The 25,695-nt window shown below is 42.8% G+C and overlaps 1 protein-coding gene and 1 pseudogene across 4 annotated transcripts in view; both read right to left on the reverse strand.

Annotated features, from left to right (window-relative positions):
- The window catches only part of cdk6 (cyclin dependent kinase 6), a 265,424-nt gene that overhangs the window by 78,630 nt on the left and 161,099 nt on the right, over window positions 1–25,695 (reverse strand). The window lies entirely within an intron of this gene.
- On the reverse strand, window positions 11,106–11,311 carry LOC144481734 (U2 spliceosomal RNA; annotated as a pseudogene).

Raw genomic sequence — 25,695 nt, forward strand, 5'->3', positions numbered from 1 at the left:
GACCAGGTTAAACAATACAATACCAGTATGCAAATGTTGCTTAGTAATAACAGGGTTCTTTCACTTTATAAGTTCCCATGTCTGAGGGCAGTGAAGCAGGCTGAAGGACAGACAGATAAGAACAATAATGCTGGCTAGTAATAAATGGCAGATAAAAGAGCTCGAGTCAGTTATGATTAAATGACAACATTTTACGCATTCTTTTCTGGTGAGAAAGTTGTCCCACTTAGCTCGAGACAGGCAGCCACAGTATAGCAGACATTCAGCACCATAGAGAATGCAAACCCTTGCATGTTGAACTACTGACAGGAGACCCCGAATGCACTTTTATAAATACAATGTTTCCTCCCGTCCCGCTCCACACGCTATAAAAATAAATAGATGTTTTATACTCTTCGGTTTTTCTTAATTAAAAGCAGGAAAGTGGTGCTCAATGCACATAAAGCTTCTCCAGGACTCTCAGCAATGTGCCAATGTTTACATTCCCCCCGGGTGGGAAATACAGGGTGAAAGGCCTTTGATGACAGGCCTTTGAATTCTCAACTGTAGCTGCCTGTGACCCCTCTGCTCTCATACTTACAGAGGAATTTACCATTTAACCATTCAAATACTGCTGCAAAACAACAGAGAAAAACAAATGAGAATCCTGTTGAAGAGCTTGTTCCAGTTACTGAACCATTTTCTTTTCCCATAAGAGTAAACACTAAATCCAATTATACTGATGAAAAGATCGGTTCATGCTGCAAACCAAAGTTTAAGGAAAACTGGAACATAAAAGGGGAAACACTAACTTAAAAATAAATATTAGTGTTACAAGGCACAAGGAGCATCAATAAGAAAAATCAACAGAAAATATGTTCTGTTCAAAATATCTGCTAAATTTTAATAAGCACTGCTGAAAAGGAATGTTATTGGGGGCCCCAGTTTGTGAACAAAGAGAGCTCAGTTTGGCTCTTCCCCCACCTCCACCCCAACCCTGGCCCCCTCAGTGCTACCACATCCGCACATCGTTAGTGGAAAATTCCTGAGATATGCTGTAACTTTTGCTTTTTTTCCCCAGTACAGTCAAAGCTTTAATGTCCAGATGACATTTTCCCAATTTATCCCTATTGAATTGGCTTGTTGCCCACCTTGGTGAATAATTAATACACCAGAAAGAAAACAGTACACTCCCTGGCAACTGGCAGTCTGACAGGAAATACCAAATAAAAACTTTATTATGCATTGTTCAACCATTTTGCTTGCCTGTAGGCCACCCTGTTCTGAGTGTAATTTATCTATTGGCACACTCCATTTGTGACACTGAGCAGAGATTTGTCATTCCCAGAATGTCACACAAAGGCACTTGTCCGAGTTTCTGCCTGTGAAAGTGAGAGCGGCAAAGTTCCAAATGTTTGGTACATTATACAGTAGATTAGTGTTATCAAGTACAGTATGCTATTTTAGAAATGGTTATTCAAAAAGGAAATTTACAGAACAATCAGCATAAAAATACTTTAACTTTATTTCACACATAGCTATTCCCTTTGCAGGAGACCAACACAGGATTAATAGTCATACTTCATCCTTTTAGATATGCTTGCCGAGTTGTATTTTTATATATGAAATCTGTCAACCTGCCACTGATGCAGTTCAAGGCCATTCTGAAAATGGAAGTTAAAAGTATGTGTGGAGGCTGAAAAGTCACTTACATTTAACTTCATACTTTTCAGCAGATCCGCACTGGCTAGGGTGGAAAGTTACTCAGGTACACAAACCATTTTCCAGAGATATATCTAACAGAATCTACCCATGATACAACAGAGGGAAAAATGGGCCCGGATATTCAGCCCATCACCATCAGGGTTTAAAAACGAAAAGCTGGGAACCCCGTTGTGGTCTCTTGGTGGTAGTTTTACCACCCAGTTTCACCAGCCACTATGTAGGGAACAAAAGGAGAAAATGGCCTACTCAGATTCTTCAGCTATTCTTGGCCTCCAATTCACTCTCCTTTCCTCACCATGGATCCACGACAGAAACATAGAAAATAGGAGCAGGCCATTTGGCCCTTCAAGCCTGCTTCGCTATTCAATATGATCGTGATTGATCCTTTATTTCAACACCATGCTCCCACACTCTCCCAGTACCCCTTTAAGCCTTTAGAGTCTAGAAATCTATTTATTTTCTTCATAAATATAGTCAGTGACTTGGCCTCCACTGCCTTCTGTGGTAGATAATTCCACAGGTTCAACATCCTCTGAGTGAAGAAGTTTCTCCTCATCTCAGTCCTAAATGGCCTACCCAGATCCTGAGACTGTAACCCCTTGTTCTAGACACTCTAGCCAGGGAAACATTATCCCTGCATCCAGTTTGTCCAGCCCTGTCAGAATTTTATATGTATCAATGAGATTTCCTCTCATTCTTTCTCATTTCTCCTCATATGACAACCCTGCCATCCCAGGAATCAGTCCGATAAACCTTCGCTGCACTTCCTCTATAGCAAGTATATCCTTTCTTAGGTAAGGAGACCAAAACTGCACACAATACTCCAGGTGTGGTGGCGCTGCAGTAAGACACTCTTGCTCTTGTACTCAAATCTTTTTGCAATGAAGGCCAACATATCATTTGACTTCCTAACTGCATGCTTGCTTTCAGTGATTGGTGTACAAGGACACCCAGGTTCTTTTGTCCATCAACGTTTCCCAATCAATCACCATTTAAATAATACAGTGCACCTGTTTTTCCCATCCAAGTAGATAATTTCACACTTAACCAAGTTATTCTGCATCAGCTACATATTTGCCCACTCACTCAACTTGTCTAAATAGCCTTGTAGTCTCTTTACATCCTCCTCATTACTCACATTCCAACCAAATTTCATGTCATCAGCAAACTTGGAAATATTACATTTGATTCCCTCGTCCTATATTGTGACTAGCTGGGGCCCAAGCACTGATCCCTGCTGCATTCCATTAGTTCTCAAGACTCATTTATTCCTACTCTCTGTTTTCTGGTCTGCTAACTAATTATCAATACATGCCAATATATTAACTTCAATCCCATATGCATTAATTTTGCACACTAACCTCTTACATGGGACTTTGTCAAAAGCTTTCTGAAAATCCTACTACATCACTTCCACTGGCTCTCCCTTATCTATTCTGCTAGTTACAGCATCAAAAACTCGAGTAGGTTTGTCAAACACGATTTCTGTTCATATAAATCATGATCTCTGGCATGTTTTTCTGCATTTGCTGAGTTGGAATGGTGGGTGTATGGGCTAACTGTTACCCACAACACCTGATGTTCAAAGATAGGTGGAGAGTGTCATGAGGCATTGGGCAAGGAGTAGCCTGTGGCATGGTGGCACAGTGGTTAGCACTGCTGCCTCACAGCACCAGGGATCCGGGTTCGATTCCTGGTTTGGGTCACCGTCTGTGCAGAGTCTGCACATTCTTCGTGTCTGCATGGGTTTCATCTGGGTGCTCCAGTTTCCTCCCACAATCCAAAAGACTTGCTGGTTAGGTGCACTGGCCATGCTAAACCAGCATAAAGGAAGATGACTGTAGTTGTTGCGGGTCACTCATCTCAGTTGCAGAACTTCACTGCAGGAGTTCCTCAAGGGAGTGTGGGAGTATCTTAGGCCTAATCATCTTCAGCTGCTTCTTCAATGACCTTCCTTCCATCATAAGGTCAGAAGCGAGGACAGAATGTTTGTTGATGATTGTCGAATGTTCAACACCGTTCATGGCTCCTCAGATACCAGAGCAGTTTGTGTGCATATGCAGCAAGACCTGGACATATTCAGGCTTGGGCTGATAAGTAGCAGGTAACATTTGCACCACACAAGTGCCAGGCAATGACCACCACCACCAAAGTATTATGACTGGTCCCCAAGCGAGATTCCCCCAATTTGGTAAACTCTGGATGGGATACCCCAAAATTGTAATGCCTCGGGTGAGGGGGGATGAGTGGGTTTCCTTTATTTATTCAATGGGCTTGGTTGGTCGCAACAAGATTAATTTGAAAGGGAACCCTTTCCTTGCTTGAGAAAGGATATACTGGCACAGTACAGAGGAGATTCACTAGGTTGATTCTGGAGTTGAGAGGATTGGCTTATGAGGACAGACTGAGTTGACTAGGGCTATACTCATTGGAATTCAGAAGAATGAGGGGAGATCTTATAGAAACATATAAGATTATGAAGGGAATAGATAAGATAGAAGCAGGGAAGTTGTTTCCACTGGCAGGTGAAACTAGAACTAGGGGGCATGGCCTCAAAATAAGGGGGAGCAGCTTTAGGACTGAGTTGAGGAGGAACTTCTTCACCCAAAGGTGAATCTGTGGAATTCCCTGCAATGTGAAGCAGTTGAGGTTACCTCATTGAACGTTTTTAAGGCAAGGATGGATACATTTTTGAACAGTAAAGGAATTAAAGGTTATGGTGAGCAGGCGTGTAAGTGGAGCTGAGTCCACAAAAAGATCAGCCATGATCTTATTGAATGGCGGAGCAGGCTCGAGGGGCCAGATGGCCTACTCCTGCTCTTAGTTCTTACGTTTTTATTGCAGATATCTTTTCCCAGTCCCAATATTTATGTCTTAAAAGGAGCCAATGGAACCAGGCTTTGAGTTAAGAGTGACTTTATTAGCTACTGAATGCAAGAAAAATGATAAAGCACATGCACATACATTCATGCAGTTTAGAAATGAGAATCAAGTCCTAAGGTTAGCAAGTTAAAAAAATATGCTTCATGATTCTAGTAGTGCTAATTTCAGCAGGTGAATAGTCAGTTTTGAGATTCCAGTGCTCTGCGGTTCAGCTGAGAAGCTGCTCCGTTTCATTTTTAACTGTGACTTGATTGACTTGGCTTGCTTCAGCAATCAGAGAAAGAGTTACCTGCAAAACCTTTGCAGGGGTCTACTGCTGTCTTTCCTACTGTGTCACATGCTGTCACACCCAGCACTAGTTGACACTGACTAAGTTTTGCAGCTGGCTTTTTTCCCAGTCTTTGTATATTCCTGGAAGATGAAGATTTACAAACCAGTCTGGGACATTGTTCATAGGATATTAGTCCTGCTGAGATGATAATCAGCTCACATCATCTCCACAGGAGATGGCAGTTAGCTTCTGTCTAACTTTTGTGCTTTTGATGTGTCCTTTTCTGGGTTCATGTCACACTATCTGTAATCCCCACAGTTTGCCTGGACCTGCAGAGTCTCACTGGCTATCCTGTCTGGAGACAATACACATCTCTTTAACCTGTCTTAATGCTCTCTCCACTCACATTGTTTGTACCTTAAAGACTTGATTAGCTGTAAGTATTCGCATTCCAACCACCATTTTGTAAATTGAGTTTGTGTCTTTATATGCCCTGTTTGTGAACAGAATTCCCACTCACCTGAAGAAGGGGCTTAAGGCTCCGAAAGCTTGTGACTTTTGCTACCAAATAAACCTGTTGGACTTTAACCTGGTGTTGTTAAACTTCTTCCTGTGTTTACCCCAGTCCAACGCCAGCATCTCCACATCCTTTTCTGGGACCAGGGTGTGATTCCATTGCCTCCCTCCTATATCATCCACCAGCCATTCAGCCAGTGACTGAACTTACATTCTCAGCCATCTTTGGCTTGTATGTCCATTTTTAAACCACAGGTCTTAAAAGTTCCATATGTAATACAGGTTTTTCACCTATCATCATGACAAAAAGAAAATCCAACCATCTCCCCTTGGCATTCAATGGCATTAGAAATCATAGAAACCCTACAGTGCAGAAAGAGGCCATTTGGCCCATCGAGTCTGCACCGACCACAATCCCACCCAAGCCCTACCCCCATATCCCTACATATTTACCCACTCATCCCTCTAACCTACACATCTCAGGACACTAAGGGCAATTTTTTTAGCATGGCCAATCAACCTAACCTGCACATCTTTGGACTGTGGGAGGAATCCGGAGCACCCGGAGGAAACCCACGCAGACACGAGGAGAATGTGCAAACTCCACACAGACAGTGACCCAAGCCGGGAATCGAACCCAGGTCCCTGGAGCTGTGAAGCAGCAGTGCTAACCACTGTGCTACCGTGCCGCCCCATCACTAAATCTCCCATCACTAAATCCCCCAATAGTGATTACCATCACTAAATTCCCCACTATCCCAGTATCAACATCCTGAGGATTATCATTGATGGGAAACTGAACTGGACTATATAAATACTGTGACTACAAGAGCAGGTCAGAGGCTGGGAATTCTATGGCAAGTAACTCACTTCCTGGCTCCCCAGAACCTATCGACCATCTCCAAGACACAAGTCAAGAGTGTGATGGAATACTGTCCGCTTGCTTGGATGAGTGCAGCTTCAATAACATTCGAGAAACTCAACAACATCCAGGCTAAAGCAGCTCACCTGATTATCATCCCAACTTCAACATTCACTCCATCCACTACCAATGTGTAGTGGCAACAATGTGTACTATCTACAAGATACACTGCAGCAACTCACCAAGGCTCCTCTGACAGTGCCTTTCCACTCTCGCGACCTCAACTCTTAGATGAACAAGGACGGCAGATGCATGGGGACATCATCATCCGTAAGTTCCTCTCCAAACCATGTACCATTCTTACTTGAAACTACATTGCTGTTCCTTCGCTGTCACTGGATTGCTCTCTCTGACAGCACTGTGGGTATATCTATACGACATGTACTGCAGTGGTTCATGTCAGTGGTCAATTAGGGATGGGCAATATCTGCGTGTCTATTTTCTGATGTCCATATCCCATGAAAGAGTGAAAAAACAGGCATTTGAGAAGATGAATGAGGCAGGAGCATAAAGTCATCCTGGATGACTTCAGTGACGCTGTTTGCCACGGCCTCAGTGAAAGCCATACCAATAGTGCCAAGCACCATCTCCTGCAAGGGGGTGGCGAGGACATGCAGCTGTGTCTGTCCACAGCCAGTCAATTGTTGTTTCCTCCTATCTGCCAACCTGTCCTACAAGGCAGATGGAAGAGTGTCAGTGAGTGTATTGCAATGTGTTTGGTTGATATTGCTGTCACAGCTGAACAGCCGGAAGTATGTGGGCATTTTTGGAAGTGATGGGAGGCCAAGAACGTTGATAAATGTGTAAAGATGAGGTGGAGCATATGAATGTTATAGGTCCCGGTTGCTAGAGATTGCTGGTGGGCAAAGTGATGGCGATGTAGTGAATTGAGCAGTGTCTGAGGTTTGTGGTGCAGAAAATTGAATTTTCCACTTCATCAGTCACGTCTGTCCAATTCTGACTTGGATCTAAACTGGTTTCAGGCACAACTTGTGTTGGCGTAACTACTGCTACTCCACTCGTATCCCAACCAAATGACTCATCAATGTCATTTGATTCTTCCCAACTTCCTCCTTAAAGTGTGTCAGAAGTTAAAACATGATCTATAAGTACTAACCTAACCTTTCCACTCCCAAACATCTAGGCCAAATATGTTTGAGGATCATAAACCTTCACTACTTTTGCTGGTAGCCAAATGTGGCTTCAACAATGAAAACCTAATTCCAGGCTGTCTTCTAAGAAACAATTCAGCCAGCGTTCTGCCAGTAGGAATGCGAGGTGTGTTACATAAATAATCAAAAAATTTGATCCAATAACAACTGACATTACTTCCAATTTGTACCAAGCATTTTTCTTAACAAGAGCACACCTAACTATTTGTAGTGTGCTCTGCTGTACCATTTGAAGCAGAATGATATGGTGGAACTCCAGTGTTTTACTGCATTCATTTTCATGATTGTGCAAACTTTCCTGAACAAACCTGAGGTCTACTTTCAAGACACAATTTTCTCCGGGAAGTCATAAGCAACAAATAAGTTACACAAAATATTTAGAGTTTTGCTATCGTTGTTCGATTCATTGGGAACTGTTCAACCCACTTTGAGAAGTTTAATAACACCAGGTTAAAGTCCAACAGGTTTATTTGGTTAACCTGGTGTTGTTAAACTTCTTACTGTGTTTACCCCAGTCCAACGCCGGCATCTCCACATCATGACCCACTTTGAACCAGCTATCTATACAATGTATAAATAGTTGTTGCCCTTCAAATTCTAAGAAATCTATATGTAGCCTCTGTCACACTCTTTGTCCAATCCCATGGAACACCCTTCCTCAAGAGTTCATTCAATGGGGGGAATAAGGTTGCTAAATTTCTTATGTATTTTTTATAGCAGGCCGAAAAAAGATTTGAGCTCAGAGATATTTCTTAACATTTGAACCTTACTCTTGTTAGGATGTAACCCAGCTTTGTCTACCCTATGACCCAAATACTCTAGAGTTTTGAAACATTGCACATTGGTGTGCCTTTACTTGAACTCTATGTATTTCCAAATGTTGGAACACTTTATTCAGTCTGTCATCATGGGTCTGCCTATTTGGAACTATAAATAAGCATCTCATCCAAATAGCACACTACTTGAATTCCTTATAAAAATTGCTTCATCACCTCTTGGAAAGTTTTGGGGGCTGAAGAAACACCAGATGGAAGCAAATGAAACTGAAAAAGACCCATGTGTGTTTTAATAGTTAAATATGATTTAAACTCATCATCTTGCCGATAGGCATTTGTCAGATCTAACTTCGCAAAATTATGGTTTTCTGACAACATTGTGAACATATCCTCCACATTTGACAAAGTATTGTGTGGATTACTTTCTGGAACCTGATTTGCTGTTACCTTATAGTCGCCATATATTCTTACACTACCATCTAATTTTGGCACTACAACAATGGGAATAGCCCAATTACTCGGTTTCATTTAGCGATAATGTTTTCAGACTCGAGTCTTTTCAGTTGTTGCCCTACCCTTTCTCTTAGAGCACAGAGACTTTAACTTTACTCACTGTAGCCTACATGTTCCTGCTACACTTGAATTAATTTGCTGGTTTCACTAAACACCTGATGATACTTGTCCATCACATTGCCTTGACATGAAAAAGCTTGTTCCAACAAAGTGCTGTTAACCAGTTTCTTCCAAATCAGGTTGGTTTTTCACCCTTTGTGAAAATCATGTGTAATTTAGCACATTGCTCCTTGTATGTGACCGGTACTAACACAGCTCCCATTGTGGGAACTTTCTCTCTTTCATAACTGTGTAACTCTATTTGCAATTACTCCAGTTGATGCTGAATCAACTTTTCACCATACAGTGATTCAGGAATCACGCTGACTGATGCACTCATGTTGACCTCTATGTTTATCGGCACTCCATCCAATGTTACTTGGAACATGTGCCCTGCGAATTTCCACCGGACATCCATGTGCTTCAGATCATGTGACTTCAACCTACCTGTGACTATAATTACCTGTGACAGTAATTATATACAGTGACTGCCCTTTCCTCTAGCCAGCATTTACTCTGTTTAATTTCTTGTAACATGTTATTTCTTCTAACAGTGGCAGAATGGTTAGCACTGCTGCTTCACAGTGCCAGGGACCTGGGTTCAATTCCCGGCCTTGGGTGACTGTGTGGAGTTTGCGCATTCTTACTGTGTCTGCATGGGTTTCCACCGGGTGCTCTGGTTTCCTCCCACAATCCAAAGATGTGCGGTTTAGGATGATTGATCATGCTAAATTGTCCCTTTAGTGTCAGGGGTATTAGCACGGTACATATCTGGGGTTACGTGGATAGGGCCTGCATGGGATTGTTGTCAGTGCAGATCAATGGACCTTCTTCTGCATTGTAGGAATTCTATGATTCTATGATACCTTGACAAGATTTGATTTATTATTGTCACATGTATTAGCATACAGTGAAAAGTATTGTTTCTTGCGTGCTATACAGACAGAGCATACCGTTCATAGAGAAGGAAATGAGAGAATGCAGAATGTAGTGTTACAGTCATAGGTAGGGTGTAGAGAAAGATCAACTTAATGCAAAGTAGATCCATTCAAACGTCTGACAGCAGCAGGGAAGAAGCTGTTCTTGAGTCGGTTGGTATGTGACCTCAGACTTTTGTATCTTTTTCCTGATGGAAGAAGGTGGAAGAGAGAATGTCAGGGATTGCGTGGGGTCCTTAATTATGCTGGTGGCTTTGCCGAGGCAGCGGGAAGTGTAGACAGAGTCAATGGATGGGAGGTTTGTTTGCGTGACGGATTGGGCTTTGTAGTTTTTTGTGGTCTTGGGCACAGCAGGAGCCATACCAAGCTGTGATACAATCAGGAAGAATGCTTTCTATGGTGCATCTGTAAAAGCTGGTGAGAGTTGTAGCTGAAATGCCAAATTTCCTTAGTCTTCTGAGAAAGTAGAGGCGTTGGTGGGCATTCTTAACTATAGTGTCAGCATGGGGGAGGGGCAGTCCAGGACAGTTTGTTGGTGATCTGGACACCTAAAAACTTGAAGCTCTCGACCCTTTCTACTTCGCCCTTGTTGATGTAGACAGGGGCATGTTCTCTCCCCTTCCTGAGGTCGATGACAATCTCCTTTGTTTTGTTGACATTGAGGGAGAGATTATTGTTGCCGCACCAGTTCACCAGATTCTCTTATCTCATTCCTGTACTCTGTCTTGTCATTGTTTGAGATCCGACCCACTACGGTGGTGTCGACAGCAAACTTGAAAATTGAGTTGGAGGGGAATTTGGCCACACAGTCATAGGTGTATAAGGAGTGTGGTAGGGGGCTGAAAACACAGCCTTGTGGGGCACCGGTGTTGAGGATGATCGTGGAGGTGTTGTTGTTGCCTATCCTTACTGATTGTGGTCTATGGGTTAGGAAGTTCAGGATCCAGTCGCAGAGGGAAGAGCCAAGGCCCAGGCCACAGAGTTTGGAGATGAGTTTTGAAGGACTAATAGTGAGCTGCAGTCAATAATAGGAGTCTGACATTGGTGTATTGTGTTATCTACGTGTTCCAGGGTTGAGTGAAGGTGACCCTGCTTCTTGCAGTTTCTTTCACAAATGGTCAATTCTGTGTCCAATGTTAGCCTAAGCACCAGGAACAGGATTTTGCTATACCACTTTTTAAAAATACTTTTCCAATTCAATCAAATCAAATCCAATTCAGAGTCTCAACAAGTTGAGACATTTCAGATCCAGGCTGACAAGACAGGGCGAGCGACCAAACCACCCTGTCCTGGGCCTGATCTACATGAGCCAAGCTGATTGGAGAAGGGGGAGGTTCCTCCTCCAAGACTTGAGCTCATTTGCATCTTAGCCAAAAGGCCGAGATGCCGCTTTAAAAAATTGCTTCATATGAAACATATGAAGCTTCAGTGTAACCTAATGACCTCAACCAAGTGCGGCCGACCATGGGCTGCCGACCATACTACACTTGATCTTAGCCAAAAGGCCGAGAAGCGATACCTTTTGCTATACCACTGCTGCTACTAATTAGTATCGTTAGGGCATTCTGCAATTTATTTACTTCAGTAGTTGATTGGTGGTGGTCAAGTCTATCCTCTTTCAAGTCACATTCAGCCATAACCATGGACAAGACTGTTGACAAGCTATGCGAAAAGTTAACATTGCCAATATTATCAACTTACTGCAAATACATTCATTTTTTAAACTGCACAAAAATCTGTCCTGAAATGCTCACCCTTGAAATTTTCCTACATTGCAATGAATAGACAGCTTTTTCAAGGCCACATAAACTCTCCAGTGTCCTCATCGGGCATCTGATTCCATATTCCAAAACAATAGCTTTTTGCAATCTCCAGCGGCTTGGCACAATACTGTTGCTAAATCTTACACAAAGTGTCTGACAGCAGCATGTCTTTTGACTTTGTAAGGGCAAGCAAGTTCTTGAGCATTCCACACATTTTAAGGCTTACTTCAATTGCCCCATTGCCTGATTAAAAGCTGGATTACTGGTATTTTTATGGATATTATCAGCAGTGAAAACCATCTCTAACCACTTTACACACGCATCGAAAGAGTCTTGGTCTTAGCTGTCACAGTTGCCCAATAATAATATCTGTTGGCACAGCTATCTCTGAAGGTTAGTCCATCCACATATACAACAGGCTTATTTGTAAAACCGGATTTTTAAGCCTTTTTCACACTGGGAAACAAAAACACCCAAGTCCTGCTGCTGGATTTCTGGAAGTTTCTCCAACCCAAATTTGTTCATCGAGGAAATCCAAAATCCCATCCAAAATGACTGACATCTTTTAAGGACACAAACACTGGTGTGTACAGCATGGAGTCTGGTACCAAAAAGTGAAACTAGTTTCGTATATACATGAATATTTATATCTATATATCTATATAATACACACGAATGACCAGAAGAGGGCACTATTATAATTAATATATAATTATATTTTATAACTGCATTTGAAGATGCATTCACTGATCCCAACTGCTTACCTAAGGTCACTTAAGTTTTACTGGCACTGCATCCAGGTCCTTGAAGCCAGACACTTGGCGTTGGTCTCTATGACTATCTGCTCCCACTGGCTTTGCAATGTCTGTTGCAGGTATTGGTCACGACTGGGACTGGGACTGCATCAGACTATTCGGAAGGACAGACAGGAAGGTAAGGGAGGTGGTGTAGCTCTGATATTTAAGGGTGAAATCAGGGCGGTAGTGAGAGATCTTATAGGTTCCATGGAGGAAAAGGTCGAATCCATTTGGATGGAAATTAGAAATAGTAAGGAGCAAAAGTTACTGATAGATGTAGTCTATAGGCCACCAAATAACATCATGGCGGGGCAGGCAATAAACAAATAAATAACTGATGCATCTAAAAATGGTACAGCAATTATCATGGGGGATTTTAATCTACATGTCGATTGGTCAAATCAGGTTGGTTAAGGCAGCCTTGAGGAGGAGTTCATAGAATGTATCTGCGATAGTTTCCTCAAACAGTATGTAACGGAACCTACAAGGGAGCAAGCTATCCTAGATCTGGTCCTCTGTAATGAGGCAGTAATAATTAGTGATGTCAGTTAGGGATCCTCTCAGAAGGAGCGATCACGTATAGTTGAATTTAAAATACAGATGGAAGGTGAGAAGGTAAAATCCAATATCAGTGTCTTGTGCTTAAACAAAAGAGACTACAATGGGATGAGGTAGACTGGGAGAAAAGACTTGATGGTGGGACAATTGAGGAACAGCGGAAGACTTTCAAAGCGATTTTTCACAGTGCTCAGCAAAAGTATATACCAGTGAACAGGAAGGACAGTAGGAAAAGAGATAATCAGCCATGGATATCTAAGGAAATAAAGGAGGGTATCAAATTGAAAGATAATGCTTAGAAGGTGGCAAAGATTAATGGGTAACTAGAGGATTGGGAAATCTTTAAAGGTCAACAGAAAGCCACAAAAAGAGCTATAAAAGATTGCAAGATAGACAATGAGAGTAAACTAGCTCAGAGCATTAAAACAGATAGCAAAAGTTTCTACAAATATATAAAATAAAAAAGAGTGGCTAAGGTAAACATTGGTCCTTTAGAGGATGAGAAGCAGGATTCAAAATAGGAAATGAGGAAATGGTCGAGGCATTGAACAGATATTTTGTGTCGGTCTCCACAGTGGAAGACACAAATAACATGCCAAAAATTGATGACAAGGAGGCTATGGCAGGTGAGGACCTATAAACGATCATTATCACTAAATATGTAGTGTTGGGCAAGCTAATGGGGCTAAAGGTAGACAAGTCTCCTGGCCCTGATGGAATGTATCCCTGAGTACTAAAAGAGATGGCAGGGGAAATAGCAAATGCGCTTGTGGTAATTTACAAAAATTCGCTGGACTCTGCGGTGGTTCTGCTAGATTGGTAAACAGTAAATGTGATGCCACTGTTTGAAAAAGGAGGTAGACAAAAGGCGGGTCACTATAGGCTGATTAGCTTAAGTTCTGTAGTGGGGAAAATGCTTGAATCTATCAAGGAAGAAATAGCGAGATACTTGGATAGAAATTGTCCCCCATTGGGCAGACACAGCATGGGTTCATGAAAGGCAGGCCATGTTTAACTAAATTACTAGAATTCTTTGAGGACATTACAAGTGCAGTGGACAATGGGAGCTGGTGGATGTGGTGTATATCGATTTCCAGAAGGCATTCGACAAGATGCCGCACAAAAAGCTGCTGCATAAGATAAAGGTGCACAACGTTACGGGTAATGTATCAGCATGGATAGAGGATTGGTTAACTAACAGAATGCAAAGAGTGGGGATAAATGGGTGTTTTCCTGGTTTGCGATCAGTGACTAGTGGTGTGCGTCAGGGATCAGTGTTGGGAACACAATTGTTTACAATTTACATAGATGATTTGGAGTTGGGGACAAGGTGTAGTGTGTCAAAGTTCGCAGACGACACTAAGATGAGTGGTAGAGCAAAGTGTGCAGAGGACACTGAAAGTCTGCAAAGGGATATAGTTAGTTTAAGTGAGTGGGCAAGGGTCTGGCAGATGGAGTACAATGTTGGTAAATGTGAGGTCATCCATTTTGGTAGGAATAACAGCAAAATGGACTATTATTTAGATAGTATAAAATTGCAGCTTGCTGCTGTGCAAGGGGATCTGGGTGCCCTTGTGCATGAATCACAAAAAGTTGGTTTGCAGGTGCAGAAGGTAATTAAGAAGGCAAATGGAATTTTGTCCTTCATTGCTAGTGGGATGGAGTTTAAAAACAGGGAGGTTATGTTGCAGCTGTATAAGGTGCTGGTGAGGCCACACCAGGAGTACGGTGTACAGTTTTGGTCTCCTTACTTGAGAAAGGATGTACTGGCACGGAGGGGCTGCTGAGGAGATTCACTATGTTGATTCCAGAATTGAGAGGGTTGGCTTATAAGGAGAGATTGAGTAGACTGGGACTATACTCATTGGAATTCAGAAGAATGAGGGGCGTTCTTATAGAAACATATAAAATTATGAAGGGAATAGATAAGTTATATTTTCACTCGCCAGAGGAAGGTTGTTTCCACTGGCGAGTGAAAATAGAACTTGGGGGCCTGGCCTCAAAATAAGGGGGAGCAGATTTAGGACTGAGTTGAGGAAGAACTTCTTCATCCAAAGGGTTGTGAATCTGTGGAATTCCCTGCTCAGTGAAGCAGTTGAGCTATCTTGTTGAATGTTTTTAAGGCAAAGATAGATAGATTTTTGAACAGTAAAGAAATTAAGGGTTATGGTGAGCGGGTAGGTAAGTGGAGCTGATTCCATGAAAGGATCAGCCATGATCTTAGGAGCAGGCTCGTGGGGTCAGATGGTCTACTCCTGCTCTTAATTCTTATATTCTTATGAAGGGATTGCTGGCTCCCTACAGAAACATGACCTCTTTGCTTCTTTCCACTTCCTGCCCCAAGGCACCCAGTGCTGCCTCAGGTAAATTCTGTCTGACCTGTGGTTCAATACTCTAGTTTATTCCTGCTCAGAATATCTCTGCCAACTACTTCCAACATCTACTGCAGCTAGAATGCACCTCTTCTTTAAACTTGGCTGGCTTTGATTGGTGAGGGCAGCACGATGGCACAGTGGTTAGCACTGCTGCCTCACAGTGCCAGGGACCCGGGTTCAATTCCGGCATTGGATAACTGTCTGTGGGGAGTTTGCATGTTCCCCCATGTCTGCGTGGGTTTCCTCCGGGTGCTCTGGTTTCCTCCCACGGTTCAAAGACGTGCGGGTTAGGTGGATTGGCCATGCTGAATTAGTGTCCCAAGATGTGAAGTTTAGGGGGAATTAATGGGTTATGTACCCTGGGTTACAGGGATAGGGCCTGGATGGGATGCTTAGTCAGATGGGCCGAGTGGCTTCCTTCTGCACTGAGGGATTCTATGATTCTATGCGCCAGCCTTACATGAAGCCTCTCATCAATGTGTGCTTAGCACTGAGCAGTGTATCACAATCATGCAAATGCATAGGCAGCACAAAGTTTGCAAGATGCCTGCATCATTTCCATTGGACACAGGGTAAATGTGTATCACAATTCCCCATGCCTGCCAACAGGCCTTACTGAATTTTTACACCTAACGTTTTGTAAACAGTAGTGAACTCAGATGAAATTTTAAAAATATATTGATATATTTATGTTCCAGTTTTCTTGTCATGGTGACCAGGTATGGAACTCAGTGATGCGTAAATCTGACTCGATAGATATACCTGCTTGATGAAGAAAGTGATCTTGGTGGCCCACTGTTCTTTAGCACTAAACCAAAGCCTAATTTGGCTTTTCAGGTAATTATTTAAGATCACATGGAATTATTCAAAGTGTAAGCCTGTGTATTGGCTGATTTTGCTCCTTTGATGAACACCAAAAACAAATCAGCTGCCAATTTATCACATAGCCATTGGAGAGATTTTGCCAATGGGAACAGTTTCTCTCCATCGTCTCTGTCTAGACTCCTCATGATTTTAAACACTTCTATCCTTTTGTTTTTTTAATTAGTTGGCTAAGGCTACTGGAGAGACTTTAAACTAGAAAGGTTGGGGGGAGGGAATCGAAATGAGGGGACTGAGAGCGAGGAGGTTAGCTCGCAAATAGATAAGGAATGTAAACAGGGTAAGAGGGAGGTTAGACGAGTGATGGAGAAGGGAAGTGCTCAGGCTGAAGGTCTGAGATGTGTCTATTTTAATGCCAGGAGTGTAGTGAATAAAGTGGATGAGCTTAGAGCGTGGATTGCTGCTTCGAATTGTGATGTGGTGGCCATTACGGAGACTTGGATGTCTCAGGGACAGGACTGGGTGCTTCAGGTGCCGGGTTTTAGATGTTTCAGGAAGGACAGGGAGGGAGGCAAGAGAGGGGGGGGAGTGGCACTGTTGATCAGGGATAGTGTCACGGCTGTAGAGAAGGTGGACGCCGTGGAGGGATTGACTACGGAGTCTCTGTGGGTGGAGGTTAGGAACAGGAAGGGGTCGGTAACGTTGCTGGGTGTTTTCTATAGGCCGCCCAATAGTAACAGAGATGTTGAGGAGCAGATGGGGAAACAGATCCTGGAGAGATGTAGGAATAACAGAGTTGTCGTGATGGGAGATTTTAATTTCCCAAACATAGATTGGAATATCCCTAGGGCTAGGGGTTTGGATGGAGAGGAGTTTGTTAGGTGTGTCCAGGAGAGTTTCCTGACACAGTATGTGGATAAGCCTACTAGAGGAGAGGCTGTACTTGATCTGGTGCTGGCTAATGAACCTGGACAGGTGGAGGATCTCTCGGTGGGTGAGCATCTTGGGGATAGCGATCATAATTCTATCTCCTTCACGATAGCATTGGAAAGAGATAGGATCAGGCAGGCTAGGAAAGTGTTTCTCTGGAGTAAAGGGAAATACAGTGTCATCAGGGAGGAAATTAGACGGGTAAATTGGAAGGAGGCATTCTTGGGGAAAAGTACCGAAGGAAAGTGGAGGATTTTCAAGGAATGTGTGTCTGCAGCTCTGCATGACAACGTTCCGATGAGACAGGGGGGTGTTGGTAGGGTACGGGAACCGTGGTGCACGAAGGTTGTGATGAACCTGGTGAATAAGAAAAGAGAGGCGTACAGAAGGTTCAGAGAGCTAGGAGGTGTTAAGGATTTAGAGGAGTATACGGGATGTAGGAAGGAGCTTAAGAAGGAAATTAGGAGAGCGAGAAGGGGTCATGAGAAGGCCTTGGCGGGTAAGATTAAGGAGAATCCCAAGGCTTTCTACAAATATGTCAAGAGTAAAAGGATGAGATGTGAAGGCATAGGACCCTTAAAAGGTGAAGGGGGAAAAGTTTGTGCGGAACCGTTAGAAATGGCGGAGCTGCTTAATGAATACTTTACCTCGGTATTCACGGTGGAAAGGGATCTGGGTGGTTGTACTGCTGGTTTGCGGTGGACAGAAAGGATCGAGCATGTGGACATAAAGAAAGAGGATGTGTTGGAACTATTGAATGGCATCAAGGTTGGTAAGTCGCCGGGACCGGATGGGATGTACCCCAGGTTACTGTGGGAGGCGAGGGAGGAGATTGCGGAGCCTTTGGCGATGATCTTTGCATCGTCGATGGAGACGGGAGAGGTTCCGGAGGATTGGAGGATTGCAGATGTGGTCCCTATATTCAAGAAAGGGAACAGGGACAGCCCGGGAAATTACCGACCGGTGAGTCTAACCTCAGTGGTTGGTAAGTTGATGGAGAGGATCCTGAGAGACAGGATTTATGATCATCTAGAGAAGTTTAGTATGATCAAAAGTAGTCAGCACGGCTTTGTCAAGGGCAGGTCGTGCCTTACGAGCCTGGTTGAGTTCTTTGAAAATGTGACCAAACACATTGACGAAGGAAGAGCGGTGGATGTGGTCTATATGGACTTCAGCAAGGCGTTCGATAAGGTCCCCCATGCAAGACTTCTTGAGAAAGTGAGAGGGCATGGGATCCAAGGGGCTGTTGCCTTGTGGATCCAGAACTGGCTTGCCTGCAGAAGGCAGAGAGTGGCTGTGGAGGGGTCTTTCTCTGCATGGAGGTCAGTGACCAGTGGAGTGCCCCAGGGATCTGTTCTGGGACCCTTGCTGTTTGTCATTTTCATAAATGACCTGGATGAGGAAGTGGAGGGATGGGTTGGTAAGTTTGCTGACGACACCAAGGTAGGTGGTGTTGTGGATAGTTTGGAGGGATGTCAGAAGTTGCAGCGAGACATAGATAGAATGCAAGACTGGGCGGAGAAGTGGCAGATGGACTTCAACCCGGATAAGTGTGTGGTGATCCATTTTGGCAGATCCAATGGGATGAAGCAGCAGTATAATATGAAGGGTACCATTCTTAGCAGTGTAGAGGATCAGAAGGACCTTGGGGTCCGGGTCCATAGGACTCTTAAATCGGCCTCGCAGGTGGAGGATGCGGTCAAGAAGGCGTACGGCGTACTAGCCTTCATTAATCGAGGGATTGAGTTTAGGAGTCGGGAGATAATGCTGCAGCTTTATAGGACCCTGGTTAGACCCCACTTGGAGTACTGCGTGCAGTTCTGGTCACCTCATTACAGGAAAGATGTTGAAGCCATTGAAAGGGTGCAGAGGAGATTTACAAGGATGTTGCCTGGATTGGGGGGCATGCCTTATGAGGATAGGTTGAGGGAGCTTGGTCTCTTCTCCCTGGAGAGACGAAGGATGAGAGGTGACCTGATAGAGGTTTACAAGATGTTGAGAGGTCTGGATAGGGTAGACTCTCAGAGGCTATTTCCAAGGGCTGAAATGGTTGCTACGAGAGGACACAGGTTTAAGGTGCTGGGGGGTAGGTACAGAGGAGATGTCAGGGGTAAGTTTTTCACTCAGAGGGTGGTGGGTGAGTGGAATCGGCTGACGTCGGTGGTGGTGGAGGCAAACTCGTTGGGGTCTTTTAAGAGACTTCTGGATGAGTACATGGGATTTAATGGGATTGAGGGCTATAGATAGGCCTAGAGGTGGGGATGTGATCGGCGCAACTTGTGGGCCGAAGGGCCTGTTTGTGCTGTGGCTTTCTATGTTCTATGTTCTATGTAGTACAACCCCAGCCTCTCCAATCTGTCCATGTAACTGAAATTCCTCAATGTTGGAGCCATTCTTATAAATCATTTCTGCACCCTTTCCTATGCCTTCACACCATTTCGAAAGTGCAGTGCCCAGAATTGGACACAATGCTCCAGCTGAGGCTCAACAAGGTGTTAAATCCGCAATTCTCCAGTTCTCTGGTGCCACCACATATCCAAGGAAAATTGGCAGGTTATAGACAGGGTCTCCGCAATTTCCTCCCTTACTTTCTTCTGCACTTTCAATTTGATCCTGGTGACTTAATAACTTAAGTGCCTTTAGCTTTTCTAATACCTCCTCTTTATTAATTTTTAGCTAATCGGTGCAGCTAGAGCCAGTCCCATGCCTAATTGGAAAAGGAGGAGCATTGGATGTGGGGCTTGTAAAAACCCACCACTGCTACAGAAATAGCAAGAAATAGCCACACCAAACACAGGACAGCACATCCAAGGCTCTATGCGTGATAGCATTGGATGAAAACTGAAAAGAAGGCCGACCCTTGACAAGCTCAATTGTCAATGCCAAAGCCATCACCAGAATTGGCTTGTCTTCCAATGTGGGAAAATGTCCCAGGTGCTACGAGAAATGAGAACCTATTGACTTGAGATCTTCAGCATCAGTGACATGCAGTCGACAGGCCAAGGTTGAATCACTGTTGATTATTTTGAATGTCTGTCAATTATTTTGTTTGGCTGAAACAGACGCAATGTGTATACAAGTTCAAAGTATAAATGAAGTCAGGCAACGTTAAAGAACAGTGAGAAATTACAAAAAGAGGGATTAAGAGTACATTATGCGCAGGAGAGGAACCAACAAAGAACGATGGATCACTGAGTCAACCTGGAAATTGATTGATGAAACAAAGCTAGCAAAAGCAAGATAGATCAGAAAAAGAAAATTAAGCAAAGATGAGGAGATGACGAATTATACTGAAGACTGGATAAAGCATGAAGAATTGCAGAAGGGACAAACGAGAATAGAAAGAGTTAAAAGGCAGGGGCAAATTGGAACAGCTCCAAGATGCTGTACAGGATCATATAGGAACTGATTGGTACAAGAAGCAATACCAATGCACCAAAGGTAAAGATGATAGGACATTATTAATGAATGAGGAGCAGGAGGGAAGGTGAGTGGAGTACTTTTGGGAGATCCTCAACGAACCTAGCCCCAACTCCACATTTTAACTCAATGATAGTACCACACCTCAGCAGCCAGATGTGAATCTGGGAGAAATTGCCAGATCAGAGGCGCAAAATGTCATCAAGAGCCTGAAAAACAAGGCACCTGGGATTGATGAGATACCAGCAGAGCTATTGAAACATGGCAAAAACACAGTCACAACAAAGCTCACAGACCTGTTTAACAAAGTCTGGACTGTGGGGAATGTCCAGAAAGAGTGGAGCAGAGAAGTAACAGTCAAGCTGCCAAACAAAGGTAATCTCAGCAAATGCAGCAACTGGAAGAGCACAACACTACTGTCCATACCTGGCAAGGCTTCAGCATGGTTCTCCTCAACAGATTAAAAGTAGAAGTAGACAGTATCTTTTGTAAAGAACAGGCAAGTTTCTGGGGTGGCAGATCATGCAACAAGCAGATCTTTACAGGAACATCATAGGGCAGAGCCTAGAGTATCAGAAGCCACTTGTTACCAACTTCACTAATTTCAAGAAGGCTTTCAATAGTATCCATCAACAGTCACTCTGGTACACCACAAGACAGTATGATATCCTGTCACAGTATTTTAATACCAAAGCTTTATATTGTGACTCCAGCTGCTACTTTAAGACTAGCATGGGCACCACGGACTCCTCCAATATCACAGGAATATGGCAAGACTGCATACTCTTCCCATTCCTTTTGGTTATTGATTTCATCAGGTCAGCGATGGTGGTACAGACTTTAGCATCCCATGGCAATACCACTGGTTGCTGGACCTGGAGGATTTCTCAGTCAACATCACCATGAACACCAGTCTTGCGAGTAGTGGCTCCAACATTGGTCTATGCATCATCTGCGAGAATGCCAAGACAGTAAGGGCTGGACAGTAGCAAGGTCCTCCTATCACCATCAGCCAACAGAACATCAATGAATGAAACTAGTACTCCCCTTATTATTTTTAAACTTTAGAATGCTCCTGGTCCTTTCTATAGCTAACCCAAACCTTAAAATACAATGATCACTGTTGCCTAAATGTTCACCTACTGCTTGACTCACCTCATTTCCCAGAACCAGATCTAGCAATGCCTCCTTCTTTGTTGGTCTGGAAACATACTGACCAGGAAAATTCTCCTGATTGCAGTTCAAAAACATTTTCCCCTCTCTGCCCTTTATATTATTACCTCAGAAATTCAGATAATTAAAGTATTTTCAATATTTATAGCGTGGTCAACTTGCTGAAATTATTTTAGTGAAAAAAATGGGCTAAAAGATCTTGGGCCTCACGCTGACAAATGGTTGGATGGATGGATCACTCTACCGATTTCACGCCATGTTGGACACTTCTTTAACAAGGCCCTCAGGGGGAGATAAAAACCAAGGAAAGGAAGGTAACGAATCCTCAAACACAACGCAGTAAATCCATTATAACTGGCCAGATTTGTAGAGAAAAATCAAGTGCCTAATCTCTCTCATGACAACTGTACTTCAAAGTAATTAATTGTGTGTGAAGTGCCCGGAGACATTTGTCAAAGAGATGATTAGGTGCTGAATAAATGCAAGTTTTTCCCTTTCATTGTCTTCAGTTGTCAAACAGTGGGATCTTGTTCAAAAGAACCGAGTGAATATTCTACTTTGACAGTTTGAATTTGGTTAGTTGTTATGGGTTTGAGCTTCACAGTAATAGAGTGCACTATTGTTGGAAGTGGAAGTGATAGGAACTTGGCAGAAAGGAGGGAAAACACAAAAGAAACACCTCTTTGCTGATTGATGTTGTTTATTCTATTATCCTGATGTTGGCTGAAAGATAGCAAGGAGATAGAAAGGCGTACTAGGAAAAGAAAAGCCTGGATTTTGATTGCACCTTAACCTATCTTGTGGAAAAGTTTTAAAGCACTCCCATACAGTAACTTATAGAATCATAGAATCACAGAAACCCTACAGTGCAGAAAGAGGCCATTTGGACCATTGAGTCTGCACCGACCACAATCCCACCCAGGCCCTACTTATGATAGATAGAAAAATGCAACAGCCAATTTGTGCACAGCACGATCCCAAAAACAGAAACAAAGTAAATGGCTAATGATAATAAAAGCAAAAAATGCTGGATAAACTCAGCAGGTTTGGCAGCATCTGTGGAGAGAGAAACACAGTTAATGTTTTGAGTCCACAAAGCCCCCCTACAGAGCTGAATAAGATTTTATTTCAGATTTCCAGTTTGCTCCGTATTTTGCTTTTAAATGGCTAACTACTCTTTTTAGTAGAAGTGGTTGAGGGAAAAAATATTGGCTAGCTTTCATAATTAATACCATGAGATCCTTAAGAAAGATAACAATTAAGAACTACTACACAACAGTAAGGTGGCACTGCTCAGCAGAGAGGCACCTTCCACTCAGTAACATTCAACGTATCATTAGATAACTGAACATGCTTTCTTACAGATGCATTTCATTCAACTGTATCAAGACAAGTAGAGACAACTGCAATGTCTAAATCCTTATGAAACAGCAATTATACCAGTTTATATTTTGGCCAATGTTCTGTGTAATCTCTAGTTATCTGCATCTCATAATTAATATTAAAATTCCTATGAAGCTTTTAGGCAAAATCTGGTTCATCAGAGGTTGAACTCATACTGCTTAGTGCACTTTGCACTGTTTACCAGGATCAGATTGTTTATCCTTACTCTGATTCGCTCCCATTCTACAAAGGTAGTATCAAATGGCACATTCCAATACTGCTTAAAAGCGGTGAGCCAATGAGGCTCATTTTCTTACAAGAATCCACAGACTACTTGTTACCACCACACCCTGTTACTGTATTTAATTGGTGACAAAACAACCTTTTTGCAATTTAGTTTAAGAGTAATCTTTTAAAGTTTCAAGTGTTATAATAGCCATTGGTAAAATTATAGGATTACTGAATAAAATTGTTTAAATGTGAGAATATACTTGACCATATACATCATTACTTTTATATACAAGTATCAACCCTGATTTTAATCAGGGACAAACCATCCTTGTGATGATTGTTCACTTTCAAATCCTGAGCCTCACCTACACGGCCCTGGGCAGTTTCTTGTCAGAAACTGTCAGGATATGTATGGTAGCTGGCCAGTGGGTGGGATTCACAATATCAGGCACAAGGAGGTCACTGCAAAGGACCAAAGGAACAGTCTCTGTTACTCTCACTCCTCCTGGACCCACAAGGAAAGTAAATCCAAGTTGAAAAGATTTACTTCTTCGAGTCATTTTGGCTCAAGCTCCTCTTACTGGTATCTTCACCTGTCAGAAAAGCCACAATGGCATCCATTAGTTAAAATAGCAGTCAGAACTCAGTGATATCACTGGATTCCAATCTGCATTCTTGACGAGGAGACCTGGGTGCTGAGCAGTAGAAGGTGCACACTACATCATTGTGTAAAGCACCCTCAAGTGTGGGTGGTGAGTCTGAAGCTGAAAAAATACTTATCACCCAGAAACCTAACAGGCGGTTAAAGTTGCCCCTGTGCCATTCAGATAAGCAGGAATGGAACCACGGAAAAGTGGTCCCATAAATCTAGATCACAGGGCAGATGTGTTGGGTCAATACATCAATCACTCATCAATCAATCACCAGAGAAAAGTTGAGAGAGATAACATTTTCACTGTTTTTTAACATAGAAAACATTAGCAGCAAAAAAGATTAGAACAGTTAAGAGAAGTTATAAAGAATGACTGGGACATTACATAAAGGCCAATTTTCTAAACACAATGTAAAATTATAATTAACTTAGGGTTGAATAGAGATCAAAATGGAAATTAGAGCTTATGGGGGATGAAGCATAATGTATTAAATAAATACTGTTGTCTCGTTTTTCATATATGAGATGAGATTATGGAAGCGAAGAATTTAAATATGTTAGCTATAGATAAGGCATTTGTACTAAACAAATTTGTGGGACTCAAACTGGATATAGTACTCTGTTCAGATGCCAGGCAGCCTAGAATGCTGAGGGGAGTCAGCAGTCAGAATTTTTCAAGCACCTCTGTTATGGCACCTGTTCCAAAAGAGAAATGGTCAGATAAGGTAAGTAGAGCACGATAATTTGAAGTTGGTAGTGATTAGTCTCTAGAGGCCACAATACAGAACACAATTAATACACATCGAGAAAATCTTGTGTCAATTAAAGCCAATCAACAAGAATTTTAAAAGGCCCGATAACACCAGCAAGAGGCCGGGACCACATTCACTGTTGGCCCTCAGTTTTCTCACAGCAAATTTGCTTCTTTCGCAAATCACCTTAAATCTGTGCCCTCATGTTCTTGATCCTTCTACAAGGGGGAGGTTTCTGATTACTCTGTCCAGCCCCCTCATGATTTTGAACATCTCTGTCAAATCTCCTCTCAGCCTTCTTCTCTCCAAGGAGAACAATCCCAACTTCTCCAATCTATCTCATAACTGAAGTTTCTTATACCTGAAACCATTCTTGTAAACCTTTTCTGCACTCCCTCCAATGCGTTCACATTCTTCCTAGTGTGGTGCCCAGAACTGTACACAATATTCCAGCTGAGGTTTAACTATTGTCTTGTATAAGTTCAGCATAAACCCCTTGTTCTTGTACTCTATGGCCCTATTAATAAAGCCCAGAAAAATATATGCTTTATTAACTGCTCTCTCCACCTGTCCTGCTACCTTCAATGATCTATGTACACATATACCCAGATCCCTCTGTTCCTGCGCTCCTTTAAAAATTTAACCCCTTATGTTATATTGTCTCTCCACGCTCTTCCTGCCAAAATGCATCACCTCACACTTCTCCGTATTGAATTTCGTCTGACACCTATTATTTGTCTATGTCCTCTTGAAGTTCAGTAAGAAGTCTCACAACACCAGGTTAAAGTCCAACAGGTTTATTTGGTAGCAAATACCATAAGCTTTCGGAGCGCTGCCCCTTTGTCAGATGGAGTCGTTATCTGTTCTCAAACAGTGCAAACAGACACAGAAATCAAATTACAGAATACTGATTAGAATGCAAATTTCTACAGCCAGCTAGGTCTTAAATGTACAGACAATGCTCCACTTCCCCAGCTTCCACCCTAAACACGTAAAAGAAGCCATCCCCTACGGACAAGCCCTCTGAATACACAGGATCTGCTCG

Source organism: Mustelus asterias, chromosome 2 (assembly GCF_964213995.1).
Source record: "Mustelus asterias chromosome 2, sMusAst1.hap1.1, whole genome shotgun sequence".
Classification (NCBI taxonomy): domain Eukaryota; kingdom Metazoa; phylum Chordata; class Chondrichthyes; order Carcharhiniformes; family Triakidae; genus Mustelus; species Mustelus asterias.